The following is a 17,386-nucleotide window of genomic DNA, read 5'->3' on the forward strand; positions in this document are numbered from 1 at the left end:
CACGAATCGCAGTCCGTATTTTCTATCCTAATCGGGCCCCACTAGTTGCAATTTTATAAAACCTGTAGAGAATATACATTCCATTCATCCATTCACTATTTGTGAATGGCCCATGCATTTTACAACGATAAACAAGTAACAATGCATAAACACGAGTGAACTAGTAACTAATCTAGGTGGGTAATCCAATTAACACGCCTAATTAAAACTAGTCAAAGTTGTTTTAACAGGTTATGTAAATAAGCACAATTAATATTTGAAGCTCCCACTAACTTCCGCATCCAACTGAATTAATCCAATTAATTAAGCCGGTTAAACCATTTGTCAAAATAAATTTTGCCAATGTCGTTCAAAACCGAGGCCTAGCCTCCTAAATTTTTAATTAAAATAAATAAAACGGCCAAAAAGCAAAATAAAATAGCCTTAAACCCGGGGTTATATGTGCTACGTGAAGGAAAGTGTGCACCATGCCACACCAAAATCGCAAGCACGCAACACTACTCAAACGCACACCCCTACCGCACCAAGCCCCAAGCCACGCACCAATATGCTCGTGCTTGCACCAGTCGTGGCTAGCCAAGCAAGGCAGCACGCAAAAGCGCATTACACCATGCAGCTGTTGCGTCGTGCTGCTACTTGGTGCTTGCTGGTGCGCCATGCTGCTGGCAGCAAGCAACAACCACGCACATGGCTTGCGCGCAAGCACAGGCAGCATCCTTAGCAGCAACATGCGGGCTGCTATGAAGCCCGGCTAGCCAAGTGATGTTCTTGCCACGTTTTGCGTGCCATAGCCTCGGGATTTTGATCCCAATTTTGCGTGACATAATTATTAATTCTAAATTAATTTTAGAACTAATTTATTGAGCAAAATGAAATATTTAAACAAGTCTAAATTAAAATAAAATTTTCAAAGTGCATGTAACCAAAATAATTCCCAAGAACCATTCTTTAATTAAATTTGGTTTAACTTGGTGCAACAACATAAATAAGGCAATTTCTCACTTTTAATTTAATCAATTTAAATTAAACTTGAGATTTTGACAAAGTTAGAGGGAGTTGGAAAAATATGAACTTAAGTTCAATTAAAGATTCCAACTTTAATACTTGTGAATCCTTGAAAAATTATATCTTCCAATGTGAAGATCAACAATTTTCTATCACAAAGTTTCAAACTTTATGATTCCAATCAACTAAAAAATGATTAAATCAACAAAGTTTAACAAAAATTCATGGATTTTAGTAACATAAAGTTTCAATCACTTAACATAATTAAAGATTGAATGTTTAATACATGGAAGCCTCAAAAAACAACAATTTCACACTTAATGCAATTAGTTTGCAATTATGTAAAAAATAAAGCCAAGCTTTCAAGCACAAATTACTACCAAGTAATCATGCCTAAAGAGGTTTAAAATTATATATAAAATATGTATTTAACCAAATACATAACCACCATAAATATGAAATTAATTTTCAAGGTTAGAAAGACTAAAATTTTTTCGTAAAAACGAAAAATCCCTCGAAGAGTGCATTTCTCGTCGTTTTTTGGCTAAAAATCATCCCCTGGTGGTCGAGGGAATAATCGGTCGTTGAACAATCACCCTCAAGCCAAACACTATTTCTACCTAAACTAACCTAAGACAAGTCTAGGGCAAGTAAAGGATCGTATCCACATGGAATGGGTATGAGTACACCGAGAATATGAAACGGTTGTAATCTAGTTCGGTCACGAATGGGAGGTTTAATTAAATAACTACTATATGGAGACAAACACTATGGAGGTAATGGGAATCGACACCAACCAAACCAATAAATCAAAACAATAGGCAAGCATGTACACAAATTGGGTGATAGAGATGGTACTTAACATTTCCTTCTTTCGAAGCCACAACACTAAGCATTCCTAAAACAAACTCAACTAACAAGATAGGCCAACCAAGTCTTAATAACGGGAAGTAGACTACCAACTCGAGTTTGTCTTTCGATCGGTCCAAGAAAGCATTAAGGCACAAACAATTGGGATTTCTCACCTAATTGTCGCAACTAAGACTACTACATCATTCAAACAAGGAACCATAATCAAGAGGAATTTAGCATAATCATATAAGAGTGGGCTCACAACTAGACTCCATCTTTCAATGCTAGCATAGAAGTGAATACATGAGCAATAAGTGGCCAACCAATTACACATGCAATTAACTAATCCCTTAACAATCAATCATCAACCCAAAATGAACATGCAAGCACAAACATCAATCAACCCATGGCTTGGTTGGGTCTTCACCCAACCCCAAGCTAATTAACTATTCACTAAACATGGTAAAGGACATCATAACAACAAGTTCTAATTCTAGAATTAAGTTAACAAGTTAAGAGAAGTAGTAGGAATGAGGTAGATTGGACATGCAACAACAATTAAACAAGATCAAGAGAGAAATTAACAATTCAAAGTAAATAAAAACTGAAATTAAAGAATAAGAGATAGAGCAAAGAGATTACTTAAAATGCTTCAAAGTTGAGAAATTGTTGAATTCAAGAGAAAAATCTTCAATTAATCTACTACAATGATTGAGTTGAGAGAAACTAAGCTAATTAATAAGAGTTTAGAGAGTTAAGGGACTAAGGAGACTCAAGGGAAGAAGGTGATCTTCTCCAAGGAAGAAGATGCAGAAAACTGAAGCCAAGGGTCGTATTTATACACCCCAAAATCACATCGTAAATTCCGCCCAAAAATATTCGGGTTTGCATGTAGGAGCGCCCGCTCCTACATAGAGGAGCGCCCGCTCCTCAGGCTGGAGCGCCCTCTCCTGGCTCTTGCGCGCCCTCTCCTACTGCAGTAATTTGAGGCAGTTTGTGGAAGATCAGGGATGAGCTCCCGCTCCTACTATGGTGCACGCCCTCTCCTAGCTGGGAATAAAGAGAGGCAGATTGTGGCGGTTGGGGTAGGAGCGCCCTCTCCTCAGGGGTTGCACGCCCTCTCCTCTTGTGCTTTGCTTCCAATATAGTTCTTCATGTTCATGCTATATAACCAATTTCTCCTTGCATCTACAAACATGAACACACACATAAAAAGGATCGGGAAAGCTAAAAGCTTTAATCATACACAAAAAAGGAGTCGGAAAGGGGGTAAAGAGGGGAAAATGGCAACAAAATCGTGTTAAAAATGCCATGATAAGTGGACAAATAAAACACTTATCAAATTCCCCAAGCTAGCCAATTGTTTGTCCCTAAGCAATTCACTTGGCGCAAAAGAAACCGATAGAATAGTCCGCTCATAGAAATGCACATGTAAATATAAAAGAATCCTTAAGCAATAAAACTCGAGCCTGAGGTATATGCCTAAGATAAACCACGATCATGACTAGCAAAGGCCTAGCTAACCTTCCCGAATGTACTCAACTTTGGTCCATTCAACCAATCTTACCGCGTCCCCACACAAAGTTCAAATTCCCCCTAATGGTAGTGTCTCGTGACTCCTCGAAGGAGCCGGAAGAAAAATAGACAAAAGAAGGTTTAGAACACTCAACATCTCAATGATAAGTACCCTCTCCATATGCTTGTGAACCAACTCCCTCCATCGACAATGGCTTCAACTACTCTACTAATATTACAAAACTCAAGGATTACGACACAAGGTTATGGCATAGAGAAAACTAGAAGTGCATTGTAATTAAAGCCAAGCTAAGATGTATATACTAAAAGCAAACCCACATGGGTTTCAAACTTTTACCCAAATTACAAACCATGAATAAACTTGAGATAAAACTGCACCCCCAAGCTTATTTAATTGCTAGGGTGGTGGCTATTCATCACTTCTTTTCTTTCTTTTCTTTTTCTTTTCATCATTTATTATTATTATTATTATTATTATTATTATTATTATTATTATTATTATTATTATTATTATTATTATTATTATTATTATTATTATTATTATTTTGAAACTTTGATATTTACATCATAAACTACAAATTACAATGAATTAAAAATTGAACTAAGAAAACAAGATTGGTATGCCTTAACTTTTTTTTGTGAATAAACAATACATAACAACCTTAATCAATCACTAAGAGTAGTTTAGGCCGCAATCTTGGGAGTTGGGACTCAAGTTCTCGATCTAGGTACTAAATCAAGGAGGATCCTTGCCGCTCATTCAAAATGTAGTAGGCTTGAAAAATATTAAAACCTCACTTTTGGAAACAATGTGGGATCAAATACTACCTTTCGGGGTTCAAATTCCTTTGCTATGGGCGACACCTTCTTACCACAATCCTAGACCTTAAGTCTCGTACATTCGGTAAGGTTATTCTCACACTAGCCTAAACTAGGCAATTCTATGTTCAACCAAGGGCATCTAAACCATGCTCGAAATTTTATTACCAAAAGAAAGCAAATATCCATCACATGCAATCCAATATCATCAAATTAACACAAATCAAAATTCATAATTTATCAAGAATAAGCCATCTACAATCACAACATCACTATACCAAACACCATTCACAAATTTTCACCAACAATTCTCAATAAGCAACAATATTTGTTTAATTTCAACTAATCATGCAACTAATTACACAATCTTCATGAAATAATCAAAATTAAGAATTTTTAAGAAGAACCCTAAGGTTCAAGAGGGAAAGTGAAGAAGAGATGAAAATTATACCAACTAGAGTATGGAAATAGTCTAAATTCTTCCAAGACTACTCAAATTTGCTCTTTCTTCCTCAAGCTTCCACCAATTGAAATTTTTCTTGCTATGGAGAATTTGTGGATTTTCAAATATTTGCACAAGTTTGTGAAAATTTGTGGTTTTTAGAGAGAGACTTGGATGTAGATTAAAGGTTTGTGAAATTTGTGTGAAACAATTAAAGGTTGGATGATTACTTTGAAGAGGGGAGTGGAGAAAATTGGGTTTTAGAGTGAGAAAGAGATGGGAAAAGAGGAGAGAGAATATTAATGTGGTTAAATGAAAGGTGGGAGATGAAAGATGGTGAAAAGAGATTTGAAGAATCTCTTTCTTTGAACACGCTTGGGTTGGAGCGGGTGTGCAGGTGTATAGGAGCGCCCGCTCTACTTTTTTTTTTTTTTTTTTAGAGGAAAGAGGGGGGAAAGAGACACTAGCTAAAGAATTTGGATTTATGGGAAGAAGAACTAGCTAGAGAAGATTGGAAAGGAGGGGAGAGAAGGAGGAGAGGAGAAGCTAACTAAAGAATTCGGAATTAGGGTTTTGGAAATTTTGGGTTTTGGATTTTTGGGAAGGAGAAGAAGCTCATCAACAAATATCATCACCAATGGGGAAGCACATAAACCAAACCAAGCTCATTAAAATGCGGACATTCAACCAATAATTAACCAACCAAGATAGGCGGAGCATAATCCTATTAAGCACAAAACTAGCAACATCAAATCCCAACTCAACACAAGGCCTAAATACTCCCCCAATCTAGACATTTAGTTACCGCTTCAATGAAATTAAATAGGCAATGAAGTAACCTCCCCCAAGCTTGGGATTGGCACCGCCCTCGGTGTCCCAAGAAGTGAAAGGGGCATTGAAACGGTAACTAGAATGTCTAGATCATCTACGGCGCCCCGGAGAATAGTGATGATTGTAGTTGAAATCTACATCACTAGAACCGGTCGGGTCGTCTATATAAAGTAGTAGATCATAGTTGGGGCAAGAGCGGTAATGACCATAATCCGGCATACCTTGCTTACCCCAACCACCATCATAGCCGGGTGGGAACCCGTAATGCCCCCTTAAGGGGGATCAAGCACCTCCGAAGATGAACTAGCACCACCAACCTTGGGGACGTAGTAATAGCTAGGGTCTCCCCTATAATCACATCCCCTGGGTTGTGAGTAGTCATAAGGGGGATAGGAGCGAAGCTCATCAATTGAATAGCGCGGGCCTTGCCAATAAGGGTAGGTGGGTTGACCATTGTGCCAACCCGGAATCGGCCCTTGTTGAACGGGTCTGTTGGGATAGTTGAGGTAAGGGGGAAAGTCTCCCCTCTCAACTTGATGTTGGTAGCTTCTTTTTGCTACAAAACTTTGATATTCATTTTGCTCAAGGAGTCTTTGGTTGGTTAAATTCAGTTGGTTGAAAGCATATTCTACATCAAAGAGGGAAGAGGAAGAGGATTAACCACCTACCCTAGGTCGAGGGATGGAGGATGTACTCGCACGATGGGGTATAAGTACATCCTCGTCATTACCGGCCATACCACGTGGGGCTGCTCACGTGGTCCCCACCGAGCTATTAACCGCTGGGTTTGGGAGAGTGCAATGATGCTTCCCATTGACTTTCAAACTATAGAGAATATTACGGCCCTCAATTTCAGTAAGGAACTTCATATCAGTAAGTGCCTTAATGTCAAGCAAAGTGGGGCCATGAATCGGGGTCATTTGGTCTAGCTTAGACCCAAACCCTAGTTTCCTCGCTATAATTGAAATCATCCCCCCAATCTAATCTCACCCCTAATTTCCTCGCATCTTTTGATGAACATGTATCCCATGTTCACATACCCTTCCTCATTTCCTTCGAATCTTGAAGCTAGGAAGAGGCATTTGATCTCCTCTTTAGTTAGCTTCCCTAAGTCTTGTTTAGAGAAACAAGCATAGCTCATGATTCTCATGAAGATTCGAAGGACGGGGTGGGTGATGTGGCTAGCCTGGATAGACCGGGTTGTGAAATTGGGATACCCCGCAATGGTATTCCACCAAATTTGCTCCTCATAGCTTGAGAAGTAAGTACCAATGGGGTCATAGACTTGGTTAAAGACGGGCCATTAAAAAATGTCGTTCAATCTCGTTAAGGTTAGGGTCTTCTCGACATTGAACATTTGAAATTTAATTTCACACTCTAATGGCTCCCCCTCTAGGTTTATGTGCTTCATAGAGACCGTTGATAGGAAATCAAGAGTTAGGGACTTGTAAGTCTCCTCCCTATTGTTTAAGAAGTTTAGCCAACCGAAGTTTTTGGCTACCCTCCTAATCCCATCATCGACCCCTAGGAGCCGTATTGAATCTTGATGATAAAAGCGGGTTGGGATGATTTTTCTTTTTGAGAGTTCATTGAAAGCCTTTCTGTACTTTTCCTTGAGTTTAGGAGGTTGAATTGGGTTAGGATTTTCTTGTTGTGATGGGGTAGATGATGTTTGAGGTTCACTAGTCTTTCTTTTCTTAATCCCTCCAATGAATTTCTTCATTTTTAGATTAGAAAAGGATATTTAGGAATATCACTCAGCAACAAACAACTCCACACCACCCTTAACTTCAAACCCCCTTAAAATCAAAGAGTACCTGTTTCACAATACAACCAAAATATATCCCAACACACAATTTTTCAAGAACAATGCACTTCACAATTTCACAAAAATCAAAATCACAAATTCCCAAAGTCTAAGAAATTTCCAATTATAAATTCAACTATTCTAAAAATCATTCACAAAATTTTCTAACAATCCTCCATAGAAAACAATACTTGCTTAAATTCACCTAATCATGAAACTAGTCACGCAAACTAAATGAAATTAGCAAGAATTAAGAAATTTTAATGAAAGAAGTTGAGTAGAGTAATGGATTGTACCAAATAGAGTATGAAAATACTCTAAAATCCTCCAAAACCACTCAAATTTTGCTCCTCCTTCTTCAAGCTTAAACCTTTTACTCTTGTTCTTCAATGGAGGAATTGGGGGTATTCAAAATTTTGGCCAATTTTGTGAAATTTTATGATTTTTAGAAAGAGAATTGGAAGGAGAGTAAGGATTTGTGATTTTTTAGTGAAGAAAGTGAAGGATTGATGATGATTTTGATGAGAGAAGGTAGAGAAGATAGGGTTTTTAGAGTGAGAAAGAGGTGGGTAAAGATGAGAGAGAATATTAATAAGGTGAAATGAGAGCTGAGAAGTGAAAGAGGGTAAAAAGGGATAAGGGGGAAATCCCCTTGTTTTTCACACGGCTGGGGAGGAGCGCCCGCTCTTGTTGAGTGGAGCGCCCGCTCCTCCCTCTTGAAACTAAGCCAAATTCCTTTCGACAGTAGGAGCGGGCGTGCAGGGTGTTTAGAGCGCCCGCTCCTAGGCTGAATTCGACTTCCTGCCTTCTTTTCAAAACAATTTTTTTTTTTTTGTAATTGATGAGTGGAGCGAGCGTGCAGGAGTCTAGGAGCGCCCGCTCCTAAGCTGATTGAAGTTCCTGCCTCAATTGAAGGACTTAGGAGCAGGAGTGCAGTTGATTTGGAGCGCCCGCTCCTAAACTAGGTTGAAGTTCCTTATTGCATTTTAGGTGCTAGGAGCGGGCGTGCAGTAGACTTGGAGCGCCCGCTCCTAATTTGATTTGAAATTCCTGATTCTTCTGTTTGAAGGAGGAGCGAGCGGGCGCTCCAAATGCTACTGGAGAATCCGACTGCATGATTCGATAAGGAGCGGGCTTGCTATAATGAGGGAGCGCCCGCGTCTAACTAGATGGTTGAATCTACCTTCTTTTCACCTTCCCTAGCAAATCACCTACAACAAAAACAAGACACTAAACAAAAATTCAAACGATTAAGTGTTAGTTTGAGCTCTCTCATCTCTAATTTTAATTTTTTTCTCTTTTATTTTTTCTTTTTGAGTAAAGGCAAAAATACTCGGGTTGCCTCCCGGAAGCACTTCTTTAACGTCACTAGATTGACGCAAATTCGAAAAAATATCCTCAAGGTGGGATAAAGTTTGAAACCAAATTGTCACCATTGTTTTCATTGTTACAACTTGCTATCTTGGGCAAAATCAAATTGTCTTCTTGACTAACACGTACAACAAATTCATTTTCATCAATTTTCTTTGAATCCTTCTTCTTCCGATCCTTTTTCTCTTTGTTTTTCCCTTCCTCTTCTTCTTAGAATCCTTGATGCCATCCTCTTCTTCCTTGTGAGCATCGGACTCACCTTCTTTAAGCATTGTCTTCAGGCAAGAAAGCATGGCAATAACCTCATCAAACCTATTCAAACATTGCTTTGACTCATGGACATTGAAAAGAGGATTAGTAGCACAAAGCATTCTCAACATATGCAAATCATTATCACTAATAGCATCTAAGGTCATGCAATCTCTTATGGGGGAAGGACATCCTCTCTTAGGGTCAATAGTAAGACAATATTCATCATCACCCACATTTAATGTGAGTTTTCCTTCCCTTACATCAATTATTGCACCACCCGTTGCTAAGAAAGGTCGACCTAGGATAATAGGGGTGAGGGCATCTTCCGTCATTCCTAACACTATAAAATCAACCGCAATGGTGAAATTACCTACCTTGAGAGGGACATATTCTACCTTACCCTTAGGGACTTTGGAAGATCCATCGGCAATTTTAAGAGTGAAATTAGTGGGTACCAAACCACCAATACAAAGCTTCTCATAAACCGAGAAAGGCATCAAACTCACACTAGCTCCTAAATCACATAAGGCATTTTTGAAGGAAATGTTCTTAATAGAGCAAGGAATGGAGAAGCTTCCGGGATCTTTTAGCTTAGTGGGAGAGTGGTTTTTGATAATTGCACTACAATTTTTGGTTAAGCTCGCCGTGGTGGACTCACTCATGCCAACTATCTCATCCTTACTTAACTTAGACACCTCAAATTGTTTTTCGTCTCCAACCTCCTCATTCTCACTCTCTTTTTTGCAAGCTCATGGGTGGAGTTTCATCTATGCTAGTCCCACATCTAGTCATGATTTCCTTACAATGTTCTTCTTGACTAGGTGAAGAGGTGATAGAATTGTTGCTTTTAAGTACATTAACTAGTTGAGTTAATTGGGTTTCTAGCATCTTATTGTGGACTTGCACTTGCTTGATAGTCTCCTCTAAATCATTGGTTTTCTTAGTTTGAGCATTAACAAATTTTTCCATTGTTATTTCTAGGCTTGACTTAGGAGGGGGAGCTTGAATTTGGATAGGAGGTTGAGGGATAGGAGCAAGGGTAGGTTTATTTCCTCCATTAAAACCGGGAATATTGACCTCTTTGGAGATACCTATTGTCATTTTGTTGATTTACTTGGTTGTTTGACACATAGTTACCACTACCTTGGTTCCAATAATTTCCTTGATTATTGTTTTGAACATTCCTTTGGCCACTATATTGACCTTGACCATTTCCTTGGGTTTGGCCCCCTTTCCAACCAAAGTTTGGGTGATGTTTCCATCCCTCAATATAGGTGTTGGAATAAGGGTCATAACTAGGATTGGTTTGACCATTATTAATTGCATTTACTTGTTCCATGGAAGGGGAAGGGGAGCATGAATCATTATACAAATAGCACTTCGAAGTAACATGATCATCACTTCCACAAGCATCACAAGACATCATTTATATTGACATATTATCATTTAATGAACTAGATGCATGTGAATTTTAACGCGGGGAAGGAGATAGAGAAGACGATTGCAATTGATCAAACTTAGAAGATAAAGCATCTAATTTTGAATTAATCATGTTGATAGCATTTACCTCGTACTTTCCTCCTTTCTTGGAAGTGCTTCTCTCATTGGGGCTCCAATCGGTGTAGTTTTGAACAACATCCTCTATGATCTTTAGCGCCTCCGTTGGTGGCTTGTTCATGATAGGTCCTCCCGATGCTCCATCCAAGAGTATTTGGTCCGCTCTCAAAAGACCTCTATAAAACCCATAGAGCAAGAGCCAATTCTCCATGCCGTGGTGAGGGCATTGTTGTTGGTAGCTCTTGTATCTCTCCCAAGCATCATAGAGAGACTCATCGGGCTCTTGTTGAAAGTTCGAAATCTTGGACCTCTATAAAACCCATAGAGCAAGAGCCAATTCTCCATGCCATTTTCCCAAGAGGAATGAACCTCCCAAGGAATGCCGAAGTCACCTCATTCCATGTGTTCAATGAGTTCGGAGGAAACCTATCAAGCTAATCACTTGAACTCCCCGTGAGAGAATATTTGAACATACTTAGAAGGATGTACTCCGGAGTCACCCCATTTGCCTTCACGGTGCTACAATACCGTGTAAATTGCTTAAGATGTGCAATGTGATCCTCATGCTTGGCCCCGGAGAATTGATGCCCCTCGATCAAGGTGATAAGGGCGGGCCTTATCTCAAAATTGTTTTCCTCGGTGGTGGGAGAAACAATCCCACTCGCTTCTTGGTATGGTGGAGGGACACCAAACTCTCTCAAAGTTTTATTCGGTTGGGCCATGTCGAATTGGCGGATAGGTGGAGAAGTTGGAGAATTTGTCCTTGGTGATTCTAATGGAATTCTGTCTCCACTAGATTCACTAGAACTAGAATGGTCGGACTCAAACTCAACTTGCGGCTCACTTGAAGTAGCACCGCTAGCTATCGCCCTCTTTTCTCTTCGATTTTCCCTCACGACTTTTTCAAGCTCGAGGTTCAACGGCACAAGAAGAAGTGTCCTATTGCTGCGTTTGGGCATAAACAAAGAAGACTAGATGGGATATTAGTAAGTTAGTCAAAGAAAACAAAGAAAAATAAAGCTATACAAATGAACTAGGCTCACATATCTCATAAGTAACTCAATGCTTAATGACATTCCCCGGCAACGGCGCCATTTTGGTCGAGGGAATAATCGGTCGTTGGAAAATCACCCTCAAGCCAAACAATATTCCTACCTAAACTAACCTAAGACAAGTCTAGGGCAAGTAAAGGATCGTATCCACAGGGAATGGGTATGAGTACACCGAGAATATGAAACGCTTGTAATCTAGTTTGGTCCCAAATGGGAGGTTTGATTAAATAACTACTATATGGAGACAATCACTAGGGGGGAAATGGGAATCGACACCAACCAAATCAATGAATCAAAACAATAGGCAAGCAATTACACAAATTGGGTGATAGAGAGGGTACTCAACATTTCCTTCTTTCGAAGCCACAACACTAAGCATTCCTAAACCAAATTCAACTAACAAGATAGGCCAACCAAGTCTTAATAACGGGAAGTAGACTACTAACTCGGGTTTGTCTTTCGATCGGTCCAAGAAAGAATTAAGGCACAAACAATTGAGATTCCTCACCTAATTGTCGCAACTAAGACTACTACATCATTCAAACAAGGAACCATAATCAAGAGGAATTTAGCATAATCATATAAGAGTGGGCTCACAACTAGAGTCCATCTTTCAATGTTAGCATAAAAGTGAATACATAAGCAATAAGTGGCCAACCAATTACACATGCAATTAACCAATCCCTTAACAATCAATCATCAACCCAAAATGAACATACAAGCACAAACATCAATCAACCCATGGCTTGGTTGGGTCTTCACCCAACCCCAAGCTAATTAACTATTCACTAAACATGGTAAAGGACATCATAACAACAAGTTCTAATTCTAGCATTAAGTTAACAAGTTAAGAGAAGTAGTAGGAATGAGGTAGATTGGACATGCAACAACAATTAAACAAGATAAAGAGAGAAATTAACAATTCAAAGTAAATAAAAACTGAAATTAAAGAATAAGAGATAGAGCAAAGAGATTACTTAAAATGCTTCAAAGTTGAGAAATTGTTGAATTCAAGAGAACAATCTTCAATTAATCTACTACAATGATTGAGTTGAGAGAAACTAAGCTAATTAATAAGAGTTTAGAGAGTTAAGGGACTAAGGAGACTCAAGGGAAGAAGGTGATCTTCTCCAAGGAAGAAGATGCAGAAAACTGAAGCCAAGGGTCGTATTTATACACCCCGAAATCACATCGTAAAATCCGCCCAAAAATATTCGGGTTTGCATGTAGGAGCGCCCGCTCCTACATAGAGGAGCGCCCGCTCCTACATAAAGGAGCGCCCGCTCCTCAGGCTGGAGCGCCCTCTCCTGGCTCTTGCGCGGCCTCTCCTACTGCAGCAATTTGAGGCAGTTTGTGGAAGATCAGGGATGAGCTCCCGCTCCTACTATGGTGCACGCCCTATCCTAGCTAGAAATAAAGAGAGGCAGATTGTGGCGCTCTGGGTAGGAGCGCCCTCTGCTCAGGGGTTGCACGCCCTCTCCTCTTGTGCTTTGCTACCAATATAGTTCTTCATGTTCATGCTATATAACCAATTTATCCATGCATCTACAAACATGAACACAGACATAAAAAGGATCGGGAAAGCTAAAAGTTGTAATCATACAAAAAAAAAAAGGATTCGGAAAGGGGGTAAAGAGGGGAAAATGGCTACAAAATTGTGTTAAAAATGCCATGTTAAGTGGATAAATAAAACACTTATCACCTGGAAGAATAAAACCATTTCCAGAACACATTTTCCACCCAAAATTCACTAATTTTGGGTCAAAATCTGGGTTTGGGGCTGATGATAGCTTTAATACGAGGTAAAAATAAATAAAACGAGCTACTAATCTAATTAGCACTTGAAGACCAGAAAAATTAAGCCATAAAACACCTTGAAAAAATATTATGATTTTAAAAATAACGAGCGAGGCTCTGATACCGCTGTTGGGTTTTGGTAAGTCCAACTTACCACGGAAACAACCCCGACCCAAAGAACCACTCGCAATTAATAAAACCATATTGCATAACAAATAAACATAAAAGGATAAAATCGGAATTTACCTTTGTAGCGTACTTCGCCCTCAAAGTCGGGCCCTTACTTGTAAGCTTTAAGCTCCGAAAATACGCGAGCCTCCAACAGAAATCCACCCGCAAAAACTACTAGCGACTTTTAGGTCCGTTACCTCGAGGTTAGCGAGGTCCGACCAAAACCCGAGTATTATGTGAGTTTAAGAGTTTTTGCTAATGCAATGCTCTATTGAACTCCTACTCAAGCACTCTTCCTAAAAACCCAAGATGGGTATTTATAGGCAAGAGGGAGAGTGGGTGGGAATTTTTATCCCATCAATGAGGGAGTCATGAAATTCCACAATTTATTTTAAAGCTAAATTAAAATAAATAAGCAAACTAATAATAAATCTACAAGTGGCACTATCATATGTAAAGGGTGGTGAGGACCACATGGAGAGTAGGGGACCATACTTGCTCCCCACTCAATACTCTCCTATGCCACATGTCCCTCACCCAGTTGCTTTCCATATGCTCCCACTTGCTCTCCTAGTACACGGCCCTATGGCCCAGCCACAGCCCGCCGAGAGCCCAGCCCCGTGCGTGCGCAGCTAGCACGCATGCTTGCGGATGCTAGTTGCTGCTAGCACGCTGCTAGCTATGGTGCGCTAGCACGCACCAGCCGGCCATGCATGGCTCGGCTTGGTGCGCTTGCTAGCCACCTATGCTAGGACATTTTGTCCCCTATCTCTCGGATGATCGGGGCATTTTAAAGCTAGGGGTATTTTGGGAAATATTGGCGATTTATTATTATTTGCGCGTCTTGTCATTTACTATTTTTTACTCGAATTCCGACGCTCGGTTTCAACGCTCTGAGCTCGAATTTCCAACATATAAATATTTAATACTCGAGCGACGAATTAATTTCTTCCAAATTAATTCGTCGAGTCGGTTCGTTTACTTCTAAGGGTGTGACCCGAAGGGTTCAGTCAAGATTAAGCTGTAATATTAATTATGCATTAATATTACTGATCGGAAGCGGAATCAACCTAGGCATTCCGATCACTTGACCTTACTGAATATATTAGCTTTTTAATAATTCTAAACCCACTAACGGAATAGTACACTTGTTCGAAGGACACCATTCCTTTCAGTGTCCTCGGTGGTTCGGACGGCCACCGAGAATAGGCCTCGATCTAATATCTCCACATGCGTTCGCCTTGGGATAGGAGGTAGGGCTTTCTTTCCAGCAAGGAGGGGCAGCTCCTTATGCTAGCGGTTGTATAGCCTGTTTCTTTGGAAGTATGGGGTGGAGACAATATAAAACTTAGACCTCCAATCCTTCCACTTATTCTCCTTCCCTTGCGTCATCATATAGCCTTCTGGTTGGTCAGAGTAAACCAGCCGCCCCGCTTGCATGTTGACTCTTTCTCAAGTAATGCATATGAGCGAATGCCTCGGAGTTGGGCTCCACCTCCAGCATCTCACTGGCGACAACGTAGCCCAAGATTTTAACCCAAGAATTAGCGGCTGGTTGCCAAATAACCAATTGTTATCCGTCCAAAATTCTCTCAACAACCGGATGAAGAGGGAAGCGCAAAACTGCCTGAATGGTCACCTTGTACCAACCAAAACACTAGTCACCATAGCTAACTTTCTCAGGCCAGGTAATTGTGTCCTCACCATCTGGCATGGACAACAGATAACCATGTCCTATGACATGGGTTGAAATAAATTTGCCAAAGTCGGCTGTCATCTTTTCCCGCATGCTCTTGGCGACGTGCAAGAAATAAGGGGCATTCTTATGAGGCCTTTGGCCGGATGCATGAGGCCTTTGGCCAGATGCATGAGGCCTTTGGCCGGATTATAAAGGAACCTTAACCGGTCGTCAAATTTATCTTACTAAGCGTGATTTTCAATTACATATTCCCTTCAAACATGCAATATGGTGATCACTAAATATATAATAAAATAAACATTAATATTGGAAGCAATTCAACAATAAATTGTTAGTCAAATCAAAAATAAATTAACCTAATCATGATACTAGAAATATTAAAATAAAATAAGTAATTAAATTAATTAATTACTCACATTAGGCACGTTCCTTAAAATTGCTACATCATGAATAAATTGTTAGTAACTTCAATAAAAATATAAATCAAATTTTAAATTAAATAAAAAGTAGAGTTGATTTGGTCCAAAACCTCAGGTATTTGTACCTTTCACGCCTTAGTTTAAGGACGGAACCTCGGGTCATGTATGGACTCCTTGGAGTTCTTAAGAAAGGAATGATGTTATTAGTAACATAAGTTTGAGGCTTAGAGTATGAGAGATAGAGAAGAGAATCATTTTTTTGTGTAGAAGAGAGGAAGAGATAATGATTTGGTGCCCCGAACTATAGAAAGGGGGTATTAAAAGGGAAAATGTGTAGAGGGAACACACGAAACCCTAAAAGATAAAACCCTAGTTTTGAGGGGCCTTGACACAGCGGAGATTGCCGCGACACATCAATTTCTATCATGACACGGAAAAATATGCTGCTACGTGACAAATTAACAGCCCTAGAAAGATAAAACGCGTGCAGGTTTTACACGGAGAAAACATGGGAAAATTCCGTGACACGGTATAAAATACCGTGACGCGGCAAAGTCCACCATGACACGACATGTGGCGCTGTGTCACGGTGTACTTTTTTATTCGACTTGTGTGAGGAAATGCGAAAAATACAAGAAAATGAAACCACCACATCAACCTTTGCCGCGTCTCGACATTTTAGCTGTTGCACGGTAATTCCAGTTTTTTTTTTACGCATTTTTAAAACTACGATAACTTTTTATCCCAAATCATATAATATATATTACTGGAAAGCGTATCTAGTCTACTTTTAAACCAATTGAAATCAAGTTAAAATCTTTTGTAGATTTTAAGATATGTTCGTTTTAGTGAAAGGGTTTCGGTTTTGGACCAAATTTAGTATTTTAATAAGAGTTATTCGTTTTAAATTGGAATTAGGCTTATGATATATTGCTTGAAAGCTTATTGAAATGCCTATCCAACTAAATAATATTTGGACCAAAATTATAGGGCCACAAAATCAGTTTCTCTCGGTTTTGCGATGTGGACGCGAAAAGTGGAAAGTAAGTTATGATTTAGGAGCAACTTCTTCAAGAAGAGTTGGAATACATTAGGGGAAGATGTAAGCAATGTTGTGCTTAATTTCCTGCAAAATGGAAAGATGTTGAAAGAAATAAATTCAACATCTATCACGCTGGTTCCTAAAACAAAGTCTCCTACAAGTGTGACTGAATTCAAGCCTATTGCTTGCTTTAATGTCCTTTACAAATGCATCTCCAAAGTTCTTTGTGATAGACTGAAGCAAGTGCTGCCTTTTCTTATTGCTGAAAACCAAAGTGCCTTCGTGCATAGTAGATACATAGTCCACAATGTTATGGTCTGTCAAGATCTGGTGAGACATTATGGTCGTTCTGGTGCTAGTCCTAGCTGTCTCATTAATCTTGACTTGAAGAAAGCTTATGATACTGTGGAATGGGACTTCATTGAAGAAATGATGCAGGAAATCAATTTCCCTAGGCATTTTGTTAAGTTGATCATGATATGTGTCATATCTCCAAGATTTTCTCTGATGATTAATTGTTCACTTCATGGATATTTCCAGTCTAAAAGAGGATTAAGAAAAGGGGATCTTCTCTCCCCCCTACTTTTTGTCTTATGCATTGAATACCTCACTAGGATTCTGAAAATTATCAGTCTAAAAACTGATTACAGTTTCCACCCAAGATGCAAGGCAGCAAGGCTCACCCACCTTTGTTTTGCAGATGATCTGATCCTTTGTTGTAAAGGGGAGGTAAA

The 17,386-nt window shown here is 39.5% G+C and overlaps 1 pseudogene; it reads left to right on the forward strand.

The window, feature by feature from the left end:
- The first annotated feature begins 10,681 nt into the window (after positions 1 to 10,681).
- LOC145564503 (small nucleolar RNA R71) lies at positions 10,682 to 10,782 on the forward strand (annotated as a pseudogene).
- Positions 10,783 to 17,386: the final 6,604 nt, after the last annotated feature.

This window comes from Chenopodium album, chromosome 1 (genome assembly GCF_948465745.1).
Source record: "Chenopodium album chromosome 1, dcCheAlbu1.1, whole genome shotgun sequence".
In the NCBI taxonomy this organism is placed as follows: domain Eukaryota; kingdom Viridiplantae; phylum Streptophyta; class Magnoliopsida; order Caryophyllales; family Amaranthaceae; genus Chenopodium; species Chenopodium album.